We start from the raw sequence: 16,199 nt of genomic DNA on the forward strand, positions 1-16,199 counted from the left end.
TCCATTGCAAATAATAAAACAACATATATTATAGACATTACAATTACGGGAAGTCGGATTAATAATAATAACAATAATAACAACAATAATAACGATATTAATTACAATAATAATAACAATAATAATAATATTAATAATTATTATTATAAACCACATATTTCGCAACATACAACAACAATAACAGCAGCAGCAGCAGCAACAACAACAACAACAACAACACTCACAATAACAACAATAACAACAACAACAACAATAAACCACTTCTTAAAAAAAAAATTAAATCACGTAAAAAATTCACGAAAAAATATCCTCCAGGACTTCCGCCTTAAATTTTCGGAAAATCCATGGAGAATCCGAAATTTTTAGGTAGATCCACCACGGCGAATGGGTAGATGATGGGCGTTAGAACGGTCATACATTCCACACTCAGTCAAACTCACTTATAAACAAATACCCTACAAACCAAGCACAATGACAAGTAAGGGTTCGGTCCACAAGGAAAAGGATATGGTTGCTAAAGATCTTAACACTTAAGCTAATTCGAAGTCTATGGTGAATAGGGGTTCGTCTAGTAGACAAACAAACTATTGTTCTAAATCAATGGATTAAAGACACTAGGGAATGGGATCCACTCAATCAAGGCAATTAGGCAAACGGGGAGGAAAATAGACAAGGTATAGCAAGGACTACATGTAAAATCGACCTCATGCAATTAGAAAACAACTCACACTACCAAAGTTAGATTCCTCGTTAGTATAGAAATAGAAGATACATAATCAAATTACAATAAGTAATGACATACTCAATTTACATTTCCATGTCAAACTAAGCATATCATGCTATCAAGCTCCTAAATCAAGGGTAGTTAATCCTATCATGAAGAACTAACAAGCAATCTCATACAATCAATTTAATTGCAATACAAACATTAATGCTACTCCCACATTTGCATAACTAACCTAAAAAGTTGAGCTTCACCCAACCCCTAGCAAGAAGACTACTCACAGCCCATGTTCATCAACATGAAAACAAGTATTAGGGTTCTAACTACTTCAATAATTGGGGAAAAGTGGTTAACAATTGAAATAACTATCATCCAATAACAAATTATCAAGAACTAAAGGGATTCAAGTGACATGAAAGAACAAATAAAATCATAAATTAATTAGAGAAAAGTAGAAGGAAGTGACTAATTGAAGCTTGAAAATGTTGAATACAAAGTGCCAAATTTATTACAATGATTAATTTTGATAAAACCTAAACTATATTAGCTAAGATTAATGTTTCAAACTAAAAAGAGTTTCTAAAAACTAGGTTATTTCTGTCTCTAATTACAAATAAGCTAAAGGGGAAGTATTTATACTCTCCGAAAAACATAGGGAAATCCGTCAAAAGAAAACGGATTCCTAGCGTGGAGCGCCCGCTCCACAATGAGGAGAGTCCGCTCCATACTGCTGCGCACCCGCTCCTCCTACTTCAGTTAAAAGTCAGATTTGAAGGTAACAAGGAGGAGCGCCCGCTCCTGGTCAGGTGCACGCCCGCTCCCCTGTTCCACAACATAGGCAGTTTTCAAGTTCAAAGGGAGGAGCGCCTGCTCCTGGTCAGGTGCACGCCCGCTCCTCACAAGCTCTGGACTTGGGCAGAATGTTGCTGAAGTTGAGGAGCGCTCGCTCCAGGAGGGGTGCACGCCCGCTCCCCTTGGAGCAGGTTCTACCTAATTTGTCTTTGAGCCTTGAAAGTTACTCCATGCTTTTGAGTGCTTGTCAAATTGAGATATAGTACCTGCAAAACATAGACAAACACAAGCATAGAAGGGGCGAAGCCGAGATACAACATTTTAGATCCTCCACTTTTAAAAAAAAATATTTTTATAGATGAAATGAGTGTGAAGTGAGTTGTGATTTCAGGAATGATTGTTGTGAGTGTCATGAGTATTTATTTACAAGGGGTTAATACGGAAGTTTATATAAAAAATGCGAGCAATGCCTAATAAAATGGGAGCGATGTTTAACAACCCCCGGGAACATTGTTGTTGTTATTATTACTCTTAGCCTTTTCTTTTAAGGGTTACATTGAATTATTTTTTTTCACTATTTACTTTATATAATTTGAATTTCTGACCAATTAATCAATGATAGTGATCATACGTATGAAACAATACAGTCTTGTGTATATAGTACTTTTGGAATTGTCTATTTAATATATTATTAATATTTAATTATTATACTTTATACTTATTGATAATTATAGTATACTTACTCTATTCTTTTTTACTTGACCTATTTCATTTATTACACTTGTCAATGCATAATTTTAATCATCAATCACTTAACATCTCCATAAGTAAAAATTATAAAAGTTACATATTATGATAGTACTTATTAGGACGATTCTAACAAAACTTCACATGAATATGTTTTTCCTTAAAAATAACTCATAAGAGACGGTCAAATGAGGGGTGGTGAATAGTGTAAAAGTCAAAGCGGGTCAAGTAAAAATGAATAAAGGAAGTATTATTAGTCAAATTTTTACATCGACATAGACAAAGATTGACCTGACCCGAATTGACCCGACCTGAACGCAATCTGACCCGAGTTTGACCCGACCCGAACTAGACCCGATAATTGGACCCGAAGACTAACCCACGAAATAACCAGACCCAAACTCAACTCGACCCGAACTCGACTTGAAGTGTTGACCCGATATCGGACCCGACCTGAATTACCATTGACCCCGACCCGAACTAACCCAACCTGCTCCCGACTCGTTTGCCATGTCTAGTGTCTCATACATTGTTAGTTCAAGGGTATTCAATTGTGTGTCATTAGAGACATCACTATATATTGAAGATTCAGTAGTTCAGTGTTAGTAAAAAAGCATTTTGGCAATGGAAAGTAGAATATTCAGATAATGAAAGTAAAAAAGGCATTGAAATGAATGAAATCATAGAAAGTTATTGACCCTAGTATCCCTATCAAGGTTTAAGGAAAGTTTAGTATTGAATGGCTAATAGACTTGTTTAACAAGATTTGGAGAACAAACAAGATTAGAGGGATAGAACTATGGTATCGGTTTATAAGAACAATGGGATGCTCAAAACTGGTCAAACAATCCGAGGTATAAACTCAATGTGCAACACCATGAAACCATGGATAGAATGATAGACCTTAGACCATGGAAGTTATATGTGTGACAAAATCGTAGTTCATGTAATTGAATAAGGCTTTAATTGTTTAGTATTAGTTGTTGTTGTTGTTTTCTTAATGAAAAATATAAGTAAAATCGATTTAAGTTATTAAAGTTTATGATTTTATACTAAATAGTTATTGAAAAGTTAAGAATGTAAGAAGTGAGACATAATAATTAAGGGAAAATAATGGAATGTAGACATAATAGGAAAGGGATATAAGAATACGAAGTACAAAATTTAGTACATTATTAATTTATTATACATGTATAGTCGTCGTATGTATAAATAATAAAAGCAAGCAATTTTACATACTATAGTACTTGAGCATAAGGTTCGTAGAACCATCTGATAAATAGGTAGACATATAAATAGTTACGGGTAATAATGATCCAAGCTTGATGTAAATTTCAATTAAATCTGGTTTTGGACTAGAATAATTATAATTTTTGTAAATGCACCAAACTTTGCTTTAAAGGCTTTCTTAATATAAGTCTTGCTGCTCACCCTCCTATTTCCTATCCTCTTATAGTATTTGCAAACAAGAAAATTAATATTAGTCTTCAAATATAAGCATATATATATTGATTACTACAAATGCTACTTCAATTCCAATCCAATCAAACAAAGTGTACCATTAAAAATATATAGTAAGTTGATATTAAATACTCAATAGTCATCTTAAATACTCAGTAATTGATCTAAATAAGCATAGAGTATTTTAAGCGTCAATTCAAAGAGTGCCTATTTTAACATATGTGAATATATTTGACAATCTTTTAAAGTTGGAATTGACTAATATGATAAGGACAAGGAATAAAGTAAGTAGAGCTATCAACAAGTTTTAAGAAACTTGTAAATCGTTAACAAATTTTACCAAAAGGGAGAAGACAACCACAAATTTTGATACAGGAAGGTTACACCCTATTCATAATAAATGAGATTACTAATTCTATATGGTAAATAATCACGACTGAAGGTACAGGGATGAATTAAAGGTACGAAATTAAAATAGCAAAAAACATAAATAAAAAAAATCATTAATCATAATGCAATAAAGACATAAGGATTAGTTGATAAAATAGATACATATAATTCTAGTTTCTTTCTTAATATAGTATATGCGACCGGTTTGATCATATATTGTAGATTTTATTTTGTTACAATGTTAAGAGCTTAAACTTTTCAGGAAAAATCTCGTGAAAAGAGAAATGATTTTTTAAATCACTTTGGATTTTGTACAAAATGTCAAGCCAATATGATACAGTTCAAAGATCAGATAAAGTATCTATGTAATCCATGTACAAGAGTTAGATTATTTGTCACATAGTTAATTAATTTTGGTTATGAAGTCTAAGTAATAAATCTTGATAGATGTAAGGCTCATAACAACTACAAAGTATATTATTCTGGGTTTGTAATACAAAATCAAATCAACATACTTTTTATTTTAAATCAATCGTATCACGTCGGATTCTGTTTCTTAAGGCCATCTTGATTTTGTGGTTAACACTTATTTCATATAAAAGCAATAAAAAAGACCAAGTATGCTTCTATTAAATTCATTGGCAAAAAGGTAATCATAAATTTTTTTTCTTCAAAATTCTCCCTTCCCCTTTTAGCTAGCTAGTGTCATTTAATTAAAAAAAATTAGGAAGAGTTGATCTCTAATCAATGTCATTATTATTAACCTAAGATAATTAATATTTATACAAGCTAGCAATGCATGTGTTAAAACTAGAAAGTGAATTTTTATATATTTTAAAATTTAGTCATTTTCATGTGAGAAATGTATTATACTATAGGCTATACCCTCTAATAATTCTCCTATACTTATTTGATTGTTGTTGTAAATAATATTTTGATTATGTGTGTTTTTCAGACATGTCTAAAACGGTTGGAGATAGTAGCATGAATGATGCAAAAAAGTTTACTGCTTTAATTGTAGACGATACTGCTATCATTAGAAAGATTGAAGAAATGTTGCTTAACAGTAAAGGGTTTAAAACCAAGGTCGAGGAAAATGGTCAAGAGGTCGTAAACACTTTCATTGAAAGCAATTCTTTTGATGTTACTATCATGGATATGGAAATGCCAATAATGGATGGGATTCAGGTAATCTTTTTTGTATTATATCTTAACAACATATCTTTTAATGATATAAGGCTATTAATAAATCAATTATGATTAATATAACATTTTTGCATAATTAGGACTTAGATAAATACTAATTAGCTAATAGTATGAATAAGATAATTAAATTTGAATCATTATATAAATACAAGATAAATTGTATTATATAAATTTATCCCTAAAATAATTATCATTCTATAAAAAGAACCTTTATATTCAAGTTGTTTTTTTTTATATATATAATTTCATTCTAATACATTCCTCATTTTTCAAATTAAAAAAAAAATTAATGTTTGTACCATCTATACTTGATATTTAAAAGCTCCAATCGATAAAGACACATGTCCCCATCCTAACACACTTCTCTATCTTTTTCTTACTATATTAATTTTTTATTACGCTATTTTTCTTTAATTCTTTCATTAAACTTAAACTTCATCTTCTATGCACGCTTCATCTTCATCTCCCCTCTTCAATTCAACCGTTTTCCTTTTCTCTCTTTAATTTTAGCCCCTCCAACTTGTTTATTTAGTCCTCATTTTCAATCAAAGTTCCAAAAATTAAATTTCTTAAATCATGTTTCCGATTACACATTATAACCATAATGACTTATTAATATTTCCTCATTCATCGTTCAATGCAATTTTTTTTATGAATAATCTGTGCATTGCACGGGCCAAAAGGCTAGTTTCAATTAAATTAATGAACTATAATTTCAAAGGGTAAAATTATCACCCTTGCATTATTACTTAATTATGAATACTAATTTTTTAATATTTATATTAATTTTTAAACTAATTCTTTTACGTGAAGGCAACTAAAGAGTTGCGAGCTATGGGACTTAAGGGCTTAATATTTGGTGTGACGAGTTCTGAATCGAAGTCAGACATTCAAGCATTTGTAGAAGCTGGTTTAGATGAATACTTTCCAAAACCACTGGACTTTGTGAAGATTGATAACATACTCAAGCTTCTCGAAAAGTGATACTAAAATAAATTTTCATTGGCACTACAAAATGAAATAAATAAACTATGTTTTGTAATTTAATATTTAATTAAATATTGTACTCCTGGCTTCGATATGTTGTTTTCTTTCTTTTCTTTTTTTTTTTATAGTTTTCAATCAACACAATTATGATTAAATATTACAAAATTTCATACATTGAAAAGTACACATTATTAAACATATATGCCCTTATCAATATATCATTAAAATGTTTGTTTACCTATCTATCCTTACAAATATTGATGTTTGTTCTAGGGCTGTCAAAAATTGACACGACACAATAACCCGACACGAAGTAAGCGGGTTTGGGTCAACAATTCTCGACCCGATTACATAATTGGATCGACACAAACACAATACGAAATTAAACATCTTAGGTTTGGAGGTTTGGGTTGAAATTTTCAACTCGAAACCGACACATAACCCGATTATATAAATGGGTTGAACGACAACCCGCCAACTCGAACTCGACACGCTTAATCTATTAATTAAGTAGCAAAAAAACTGATTTTTTTTTAATTCAAAACTTGTAATTTTGTAATTACCTTAACACCATTTATACATTTTGGTAACTTTTGGCGATTAATTTAGCTACAAAATTATAATTTTCATCTTTTGTAAATTAAAATTTAATTTGGCGGTTAATTTGAGACAATTCTTATGTATGGTTGTATTGTTAAAACTACTAGCTTTAAATCCTTGTGGTATATTTTTCTAAAACTACTACCTTTAAATGGTTGTAGTATCTTTAACGAATTAATGACAATGTTTGTCTTTTTTATTTTTGAATTGAATATTAATTAGTTTATTAAATACTATGTGGGTAATGGAGAAGTATCGATTGTGACAGAAATTCCTCCAACTATGGTCTTCACCTGTTGATGAAGGGACGACCTTAAGGTTATGAAACCAAGGGCGTCCCAACAACTAATTGAAAGAAGTAGTTTTGATGTCTACCACTTGGAAAGTAGTAACATGTTCAATGACTCTTGCCGTGACATTCATAGTGATAGTCCCAAGAGCTTGGCAACGAGAGTTGTCATAAGCCCTTATTCCTTGTGTAGATGGAGACAAATCTTCATCTCATATTCCTAACATCCTCGCAGTTCGTAGTGGGCAAACATTGATGGCTGACCCATTATTTACAAGAGTCATTAGGACATTCATTCTTTGGCATATTACTGTGAGCTTTAAGGCCTTGTTATGTTTATAACCCTTTGGAGGTAGATCCTTGTCAGAAAAAGTGATTAGATTGATAGGACTTGGAAGATCACTGTTAGCTGAGATGATTAATACAAGAGGGGGGGTGAATTGTATTGAGTTCCTAATGATTAATTTTTGCGGATTAATAAACAATACATATAGGAACTTGCTAGAACACACAGATTTTACGAGGAAACCTTTCAGGGCCCAATTGGAAGTAAAACCTCGACCATGCCTTAGGGATTTCAAACACACAAACTCCACTATAATAGGGCAAACACCAAGTTACAATCTATTAGACACGGACCTTTATTTTCACAAGATCATCACTGGACTTGCTACATGATAGGACCCTATCCTACCCAATCTAAGTACCACACTTAGATTCACTCGTACCACCAAAGTACTACACGTACTGCCAAAGTACAAACTACTTGCACCACCTAACACTACAAGAAAACAGCAAAATTGCGACGGAAAAAATTCGTCGGAACTTATGCAATATCCGTCGGAAATAAGATTTCCGACGGAATTCCTTCGGAACCGTTTGTCGGAAAACACTTTGTAGGAAATTGGTCATTTTCCGACGGAATTTCCGTCGTAAACCTCATCTCCGACGGAAATTACGACTGAAATAACTTTGTCGGAATTGAAATTGACTTTAATTGAAGGTCCGTCGTAATTTTCTCACGGAAAAACATCCGTCGCAAACTAAAAATTCTGACGGAATTTTCTGTCGGAAAATATAATTTCCGACGGAATTTTTTGTCGCAAAATATTGCGAGGAAATATTCCATTGGAATTTTTAGTTTGCGAGGAAAAATTCCGTCGGAATTTTTAGTTTGTGAGGAAATATTCCGTCGGAATTTTTTGTTTGCGAGGAAAAATTCTGTCGGAAAGACCTTCCAACCCGCTAGAAATTTTTGTACAAAAAAATGCATTTCCAAACCTGAATTTTGTTTATAATAAATCGACAAAAAAAATGCATTTCAAAACCTGAAATTGTTGTTTAAAATAATTAATTACCGGCCTAGGAAATTATATTTATTTACATATATATATAATAATTATGTCCTAGTACAAAAGATAGTCCATATTTTGGTATCTATACCAAACAAAAGCTATGTTAGAGTGAATCTTTGCTAGACTAAAGCTAAGCTACGCAATCGCCTGGGTACCCTGGCCTGCTCCACCACTACCCGGGTCGTCCCTTGGGTCTCGATGCTGAGGATGAATGGTGGAACATGAGTCGTTGTTGGTGAAACGACTCATCATCTCATCCATACTCTCCTTGTATCTCCTCTCTATTTCAGCCATTCGGGAGTCAATTCGGCTTTGCATCTCGGCTTCCATTTGAGTTTGGAGAGCTTGCACCCTGTGTTCCATCTGATCTTGCATCTGAGAAATGATAGACGGCGTGTATTGCTGTGAAGAACGGGAAGCTCGACCCATCCAATTGCCATAGTAGAGCTCTGCACTTTGGCCAAGTCCCTTCACACGACCCTTCTTATTGCGCCCACCCACCGTCTCCCAGTACAACTCATTGGGACTCTTCTGAATCCCCTGACTCCTTGTTTCTTTGAGCTTCTTCTAGTAGGTCTCCTACAAAATATTGAAGATAATAAAAAAAATTGTTAAAAAAACAACCAACAATATAAGGTAAGGTTTCTTATTCTTGATTATTCAGTTGCATATTTGGCCTATATGGCTGAAATTTTAGGTGTTTTCAATCAAATGGACTAGTTCTTTCTTCTAACATTCTAATATCAAATAATTTTAGGTTCCTATGGATAGAAATTAAGAAAAATAAGCACATAAGTCACTTTACAATTCAACCCTTATTCATCCAAACTCAAGCAAATTTGGCCTATATGGCTTAAACCATGCCTATTTTCTATGTTTTCAATAAAATGAGCTAGTTCTTTCTTCTAACATTCTAATATCAAATAATTTTAGGTTCATATGGATAGAAATTAAGAAAAATAAGCACATAAGTCACTTTACAACCCTAATTCATCCAAACTCAAGCAAATTTGGCCTATATGGCTAAAACCATGCTTATTTTCTATGTTTTCAATCAAATGAACTCGTCTTTCTTCTATCATTCCAATATCAATTACTTTTAGGTGCCTATGTATAGAAATTATGAAAAATAAGCACATAAGTCAATTTACGACCCTTATTCATCAAAATTCAAGCAAATTTGGCCTATATGGTTTAAACCATGCCTATTTTCTATGTTTTCAATCAAATGAAGTCGTTCTTTCTTCTAGCGATCCAATATCAATTAATTTTAGGTGCCTATGGATAGAAATTAAGAAAACTAAACACATAAGTCACTTTACGACCCTAATTCATCCAAACTCAAGCAAATTTGGCCTATATGGCTTAAACCATATCTATTTTCTATATTTTCAATCAAATGAACTCGTTCTTTCTTCTAGCATTCAAATATCAATTAATTTTAGGGGCCTATGGATATAAATTAATAAAAATAAGCAAATAAGTAAATTTACGACCCTTATTCATCCAAATTCAAGAAAATTTGGCCTATATGGTTTAAACCATGCCTATTTTCTATGTTTTCAATCAAATGAACTCGTTCTTTCTTCTAGAGTTCCAATATCAATTACTTTTAGGTGCCTATGGATAGAAATTATGAAAAATAAGCACATAAGTCAATTTACGACCCTTATTAATCCAAACTCAAGCAAATTTGGCCTACATGGCTTAAACCATGCCTATTTTCTATGTTTTCAATCAAATGAACTCGTTCTTTCTTCTAGCGTTCCAATATCAATTAATTTTAGGTGCCTATGGATAGAAATTAAGAAAAATAAGCACATAAGTCAATTTACGACCCTTATTCATCCAAACTCAAGCAAATTTGGCCTACATGGCTTAAACCATGCCTATTTTTTATGTTTTCAATCAAATGAACTCGTTCTTTCTTCTAGCATTCCAATATCAATTACTTTTAGGTTCCTATGGATAGAAATTAAGAAAAATAAGCACATAAGTCACTTTACGACCCTTATTCATCCAAACTCAAGCAAATTTGGCCTATATGGTTTAAACCATGCCTATTTTCTATGTTTTCAATCAAATAAATTCGTTCTTTCTTCTAGCGTTCCAGTATCAATTAATTTTAGGTGCTTATGGATAGAAAGTAATAAAAATAAACACATAAGTCACTTTAAGACCCTAATTCATCCAAACTCAAGCAAATTTGGCCTATATGGCTTAAACCATGCCTATTTTCTATGTTTTCAATCAAATGAACTCGTTCTTTCTTCTAGCGTTCCAATATCAATTACTTTTAGGTGCCTATGGATAGAAATTATGAAAAATAAGCACATAAGTCAATTTACGACCCTTATTCATCCAGACTCAAGCAAATTTGGCCTTTATGGCTTAAACCATGCCTATTTTCTATGTTTTCAATCAAATGAACTCGTTCTTTCTTCTTGCATTCCAATATCAATTACTTTTAGGTGCCTATGGATAGAAATTAAGAAAAATAAGCACATAAGTCACTTTACGACCCTTATTCATCCAAACTCAAGCAAATTTGGCCTATATGGCTTAAACCATGCCTATTTTCTATGTTTTCAATCAAATGAACTCGTTCTTTCACCTAGCATTCCAATATCAATTACTTTTAGGTGCCTATGGATAGAAATTAAGAAAAATAAGCACATAAGTGTAGACATCTATTTGTGTCTCCCCAAAACCAAACCCAGTGATGAGTACCTTTCACGTCGAATCATAATCGAATGAAGCGAAAGTGTGGAAAGTTTAGTGTTGCGGGTAGTTTTAATTTCTTTTCTCTTCTCTCTGTTTTTGAAAAATTATTTTAAGAAAACGGCCAATCCATTTTGGTTGGTCCATGATATTGGTCCGATAGTAGTGTAGTTGGATGGGGCTTGCAAAGAGCTTTCCAACGATATATTATAAGCCCAATTCCGATGAATATTGAGGAAGTTATGGCCAAATTACTAAACTGGGCCCGGTTTGAGCTTTATATGCGGCCCAATGATCTAGGGGAAGGCCTAATATGATTTATCATTCCTAATACAATTAGGAATGGTTTTAGTCTTCTAGATTCTTTTAGAAGGTTCTTTTCATTCCTAATTCAATTAGCATTGATAAATTGACTTTTGTTGACTTTTCAGAGTTTTAATTAAAATCAAAAAGCATTTTCGAGGAAAAGATACGATTTTATCCTCCTGAACAGCAAAACTTATCTGATTTTCGAAAACGTGTCAAAAACAAGCCTGACGCCTGACACCAGGCATTGGCGCCTGGAGCTAGGCCTAGCGCCTGGCGCCTGGCGCTAGTGTTGGCGCCTAGCGCCAATTAGCCAGGGTTGGCGCCAGCTCTGTTTTCCGTGCACCAAGTGCTCTGTTTTGATATTTTATCTTTTTGGCTGATTTCTCTATAAATAACGTATTAAAAACTTCGTTTTCATTCATCAATAACCAGCTTTCAATTAATATTCACCTATAATCAGTTTTCATTCGCTAATTCTCATCAAGATTTCCTTAATTAATTAATCTTTCTCTCTCTCTTCTAAAAATTGCTTTTCACATACAAAATTCCGCATTCACAAGATCTAGAAACACCTAGCCATATTCGAAGTTGCCTTCGCCCTAGACGTGAAAGGTTTAATTTCTGAGGGTTTGGTCCCAAATCTCTATTTCAATTATTTAATTTAATTGTTTTAATTATTATTTTCCTTGAAGTTACTAATGCGTGTATTTTGTTATTAGAAAGAGATACGAGGCATCCAAGTAAGTGCTTTAATTGTTTACATTGTTATTATGATATAGAGATCATGTCTAGGTTGTTACTATGATTCCTAGTGTTATGTTAGGGCGTTTTGATCTTCCTAGTATCATGTTTAGGGTAACAACTATAGTTTCTAATATCAAATATGACAATTGTGTTTCCTGCGATGCTTCCTATTCTTTCCTAATATTTATGATTGTTAGTATCATGTTAGGGTTAAAGATTTGATTTTTATTGCTTAGTGACATGCTAGGGTTTGTTATTAATCTTGTTAGTATCATGCCTAGGATCTTGCTATTATTATTATGCTTTAATATTAACATGAACATGATTATGATTATAATTGTTATAATTTATGATGATTATGAATATTATGAATATTATTATTATTATTATTATTATTATTATTATTATTATTATTATTATTATTATTATTATTATTATTATTATTATTATTATTATTATTCTTATGAACATGATTATTGTTATAATTTTATTGTCATGATTATTATTTTTATTATTATGTTGCTTGATATTTATTGTCATTGCTTGATCACACCTTTTGTGCATGTTTAAAGGGAATTTGTATTTGTAATCACGCTTAATAAGATAATTAATAATCTTATTTAGGGTTAATTTGATTATAATTCAAGTGATCGCCAATAATAGATTTATTTGTGCATTAATATTCAACCAACATAGATAAACAGGTTTAGGGTTAATCCTATTGATTGCATGTTAGTCAGAAAGCGCACATGAATACGATCAGAATAAAGTAGAGGCCTATTATTAGGCCAGGTTCAATCTCTTTTAGGTTGGATTTGTACCTTCATCCCCGAACCCTTATTTGGTTCTAGACCTTATGGAGTTGACGATCTCTTGGATCGTTAAGGGGTGTAACCTTCACCCTGTGAATGGTTTACAAGTTCCTAAAACTTGTTGGCGACTCTGTTGCTCTAACTTCATCCCTTTTAGACGCCACCGTACTTTAGTGTATGGTCACAGTGGGGTTCAAGCTAGGGGTTAACGCTTGAAATTTATTCCCTACAATAAGTCACTTTACGACCCTTATTCATCCAAACTCAAGCAAATTTGGCCTATGTGGCTTAAACCACGCCTATTTTCTATGTTTTCAATCAAATGAACTCGTTCTTTCTTCTAGCGTTCCAATATCAATTAATTTTAGGTGCTTATGGATAGAAATTAAGAAAAATAAACACATAAGTCACTTTACGACCCTAATTCATCCAAACTTAAGCAAATTTGGCCTGTATGGCTTAAACCATGCCTATTTTTTATGTTTTCAATCAAATGAACTCGTTCTTTCTTCTAGCATTCCAATATCAATTACTTTTAGGTGCCTATGGATAGAAATTAAGAAAAATAAGCACATAAGTCAATTTACGACCCTTATTCATCCAAATTCAAGCAAATTTTGCCTATATGGCTTAAACCATGCCTATTTTCTATGTTTTCAATCAAATGAACTTGTTCTTTCTTCTAACGTTCCAATATCAATTACTTTTAGGTGCCTATGGATAAAAATTAAGAAAAATAAACACATAAGTCACTTTACGACCCTCATTCATCCAAATTCATTCAAATAAGCATATAATGAGTTCTACTTTGCTAATTTGCCATATATCAAGTCATATAATAAGTTTTTACCGCAATCCTTTTTACTTTGGTGTTGGCAGCCACTTGGCCTTTTCCAGGCACTTCCTTGAAGTGTGTCTTAAAGAAAAAATCATGGGCATTTGGTAATTGCCCTTGGTTTTGTGCTGCCTTTATATATACATGCAGAAAATCAATGAAAACATGTTAGCCCACAAAAGTTCATTAATACACAAATGACTTAATTGTTACTGGACATATTTTAGGAACCTTACCATCCTTTTAGCAAGTTGTACAGCTGAAATTGAACCTTGAAAGTGGGTCGGTTCAACGACATTTTCCATGGATCCACCTCTTCTGTTCTTCTTGTTTTGTTCCGACCGCTTGTTATATTCTGGATTAGTGGCAACAATTCGCATCATGGCTTCGTGGACATCTTTATTAAGCCATTTTGGTTTGACACCATTCAACCTTTTTGTGATGTGGTAGAACGTGTCACGTAGGCGATTTGCAAACTTGAATTCGAAAGTTTGCTTCACATGGTCGTTTAACTCAGGTGCCCACTTGAATTTTTTCTGCAAATCAAGAAAATTTCTTTATTAAAATTCAACTCCATCAATATACTTTATAAAACATGTATTATGTTAGGTTAAAGTTATCATACGCTGAACAAGTTCCAAAAGTGCTCTCTCGAATCTTCATAAACCTCTCCGTAATTCTTCCAAGGCTCAACATAGTAGCCGGTTAGCGTGTCGGAGAGCACATTCTTCACCGGCTTATCATCAAACCTATAATAAAGGATAGACATTCATGTAAGTAGATAATCAACAAAAAGTGAACAAAACATGGTAAAAGTAATACAAATTCACTTTATCAAAATAAATACGAATTTAAGGATATTTCATTACAAATACATACGCACCAAAGTGTGGAAGGGTCCAACTCCGGCAAGTCATTAGGTTGCGGGTCCTGCAGCTCCTGTTGCCCCTGTACATGCCTATGAATCTGTCTTCGATTGATGATTTCTTGAGAGGCCCCCAAATCATGTGCCTCCTCTTCCTCCATTTACTCATCCTCGTCATCACGTACAACCTGAGATTTCCCCTTAGTCTTTCTCCTCTTGGACGTTTCTCCTTTATTTCCTCCTCCCATGATGACCACCTGAAAAAATTGTTAGTACCATGATCACACATTGTAATTTCATAAATTAGATCCATATGACATAAAAAAATAAAATGAGACAAAATATGTAATGCAATATTACAAGTCCGAGTAGTCATTAAAAACTAAACATTCGAAGACAATAGTTAAAGGAGTAACTACATATTCTCCTCTTTATTACTCTTATCACTACTACCACTATCATTATCACTATCATTATTACTATCACTAGTGTCATCTAAGAATACATCGATGTCCTCTTCTTCGTCACTATCACTAGAGTCAATGCTATCTTCTTCTTCTTCATCGCTTGAGATAACAAAGCCATCGTCATCATCATCATCACTATCAAATTCATAGTTTGGAATGTCAGTTGGTGGACAAAGCGTTGCATGTACTTGTGGTGAAGGAGCCTGCAAAAACTCTAAATCCACCGGAGCATCAATCACCGACCTTGCTAGAGTTCTAAATACAACCCACCATTGAACCCGATCACGTTTAAGGCTAGGGTAAGATGCATAATACACTTGAGACACTTGGTAAGATAAGACAAATGGATCATACTTGGGATATTTCTTACTATGATTTACTTCGACAAGCTTGTATTGTTCATGAATGTTCATTCCTTTACCACAATCCATCCAATTACAACTAAACAAAATAGTCTCGTACTCTTTTTTGGGACCGGTGTAGACAAGTTCAATTATGTCGTTTAAAATGCCAAAGTACTCTCCACGATCCTCACTTGAGACACACACACCCCATAATTCATCGTAGATTTGTGTTTGCCATAGGACTGTGTGTGGAAATTAAAGCCACCGACAAATATCTGATTCCAAGTTCGAACACGCTTGAAAGGCCTCATAGACAATGCTCGCAACACATCGGAACTTGGTTTATGTTCCCTCACCTATAACCGTTACGAATACAAATGTCACACTAATTGAAATGAAATATATTGTATTATCACAAGTTAATCGATATGCAATGTTCGAAAAGTATTATCACCTTGTGATGAAACCAATCAGGGAATTCACTTTTGCATTTCTCCATGACATCTTCTCGACGCAAATAAGTTCGAGTACTAAGAATGTAGTCCTCAAAC

At 33.1% G+C, this 16,199-nt stretch overlaps 1 pseudogene; it reads left to right on the forward strand.

The window, feature by feature from the left end:
- The first annotated feature begins 3,062 nt into the window (after window positions 1–3,062).
- On the forward strand, window positions 3,063–6,304 carry LOC145643091 (two-component response regulator 24 pseudogene; annotated as a pseudogene).
- The last annotated feature ends 9,895 nt before the right edge of the window (window positions 6,305–16,199 follow it).

This window comes from Chenopodium album, chromosome 8, assembly GCF_948465745.1.
Source record: "Chenopodium album chromosome 8, dcCheAlbu1.1, whole genome shotgun sequence".
Lineage (NCBI taxonomy): Eukaryota > Viridiplantae > Streptophyta > Magnoliopsida > Caryophyllales > Amaranthaceae > Chenopodium > Chenopodium album.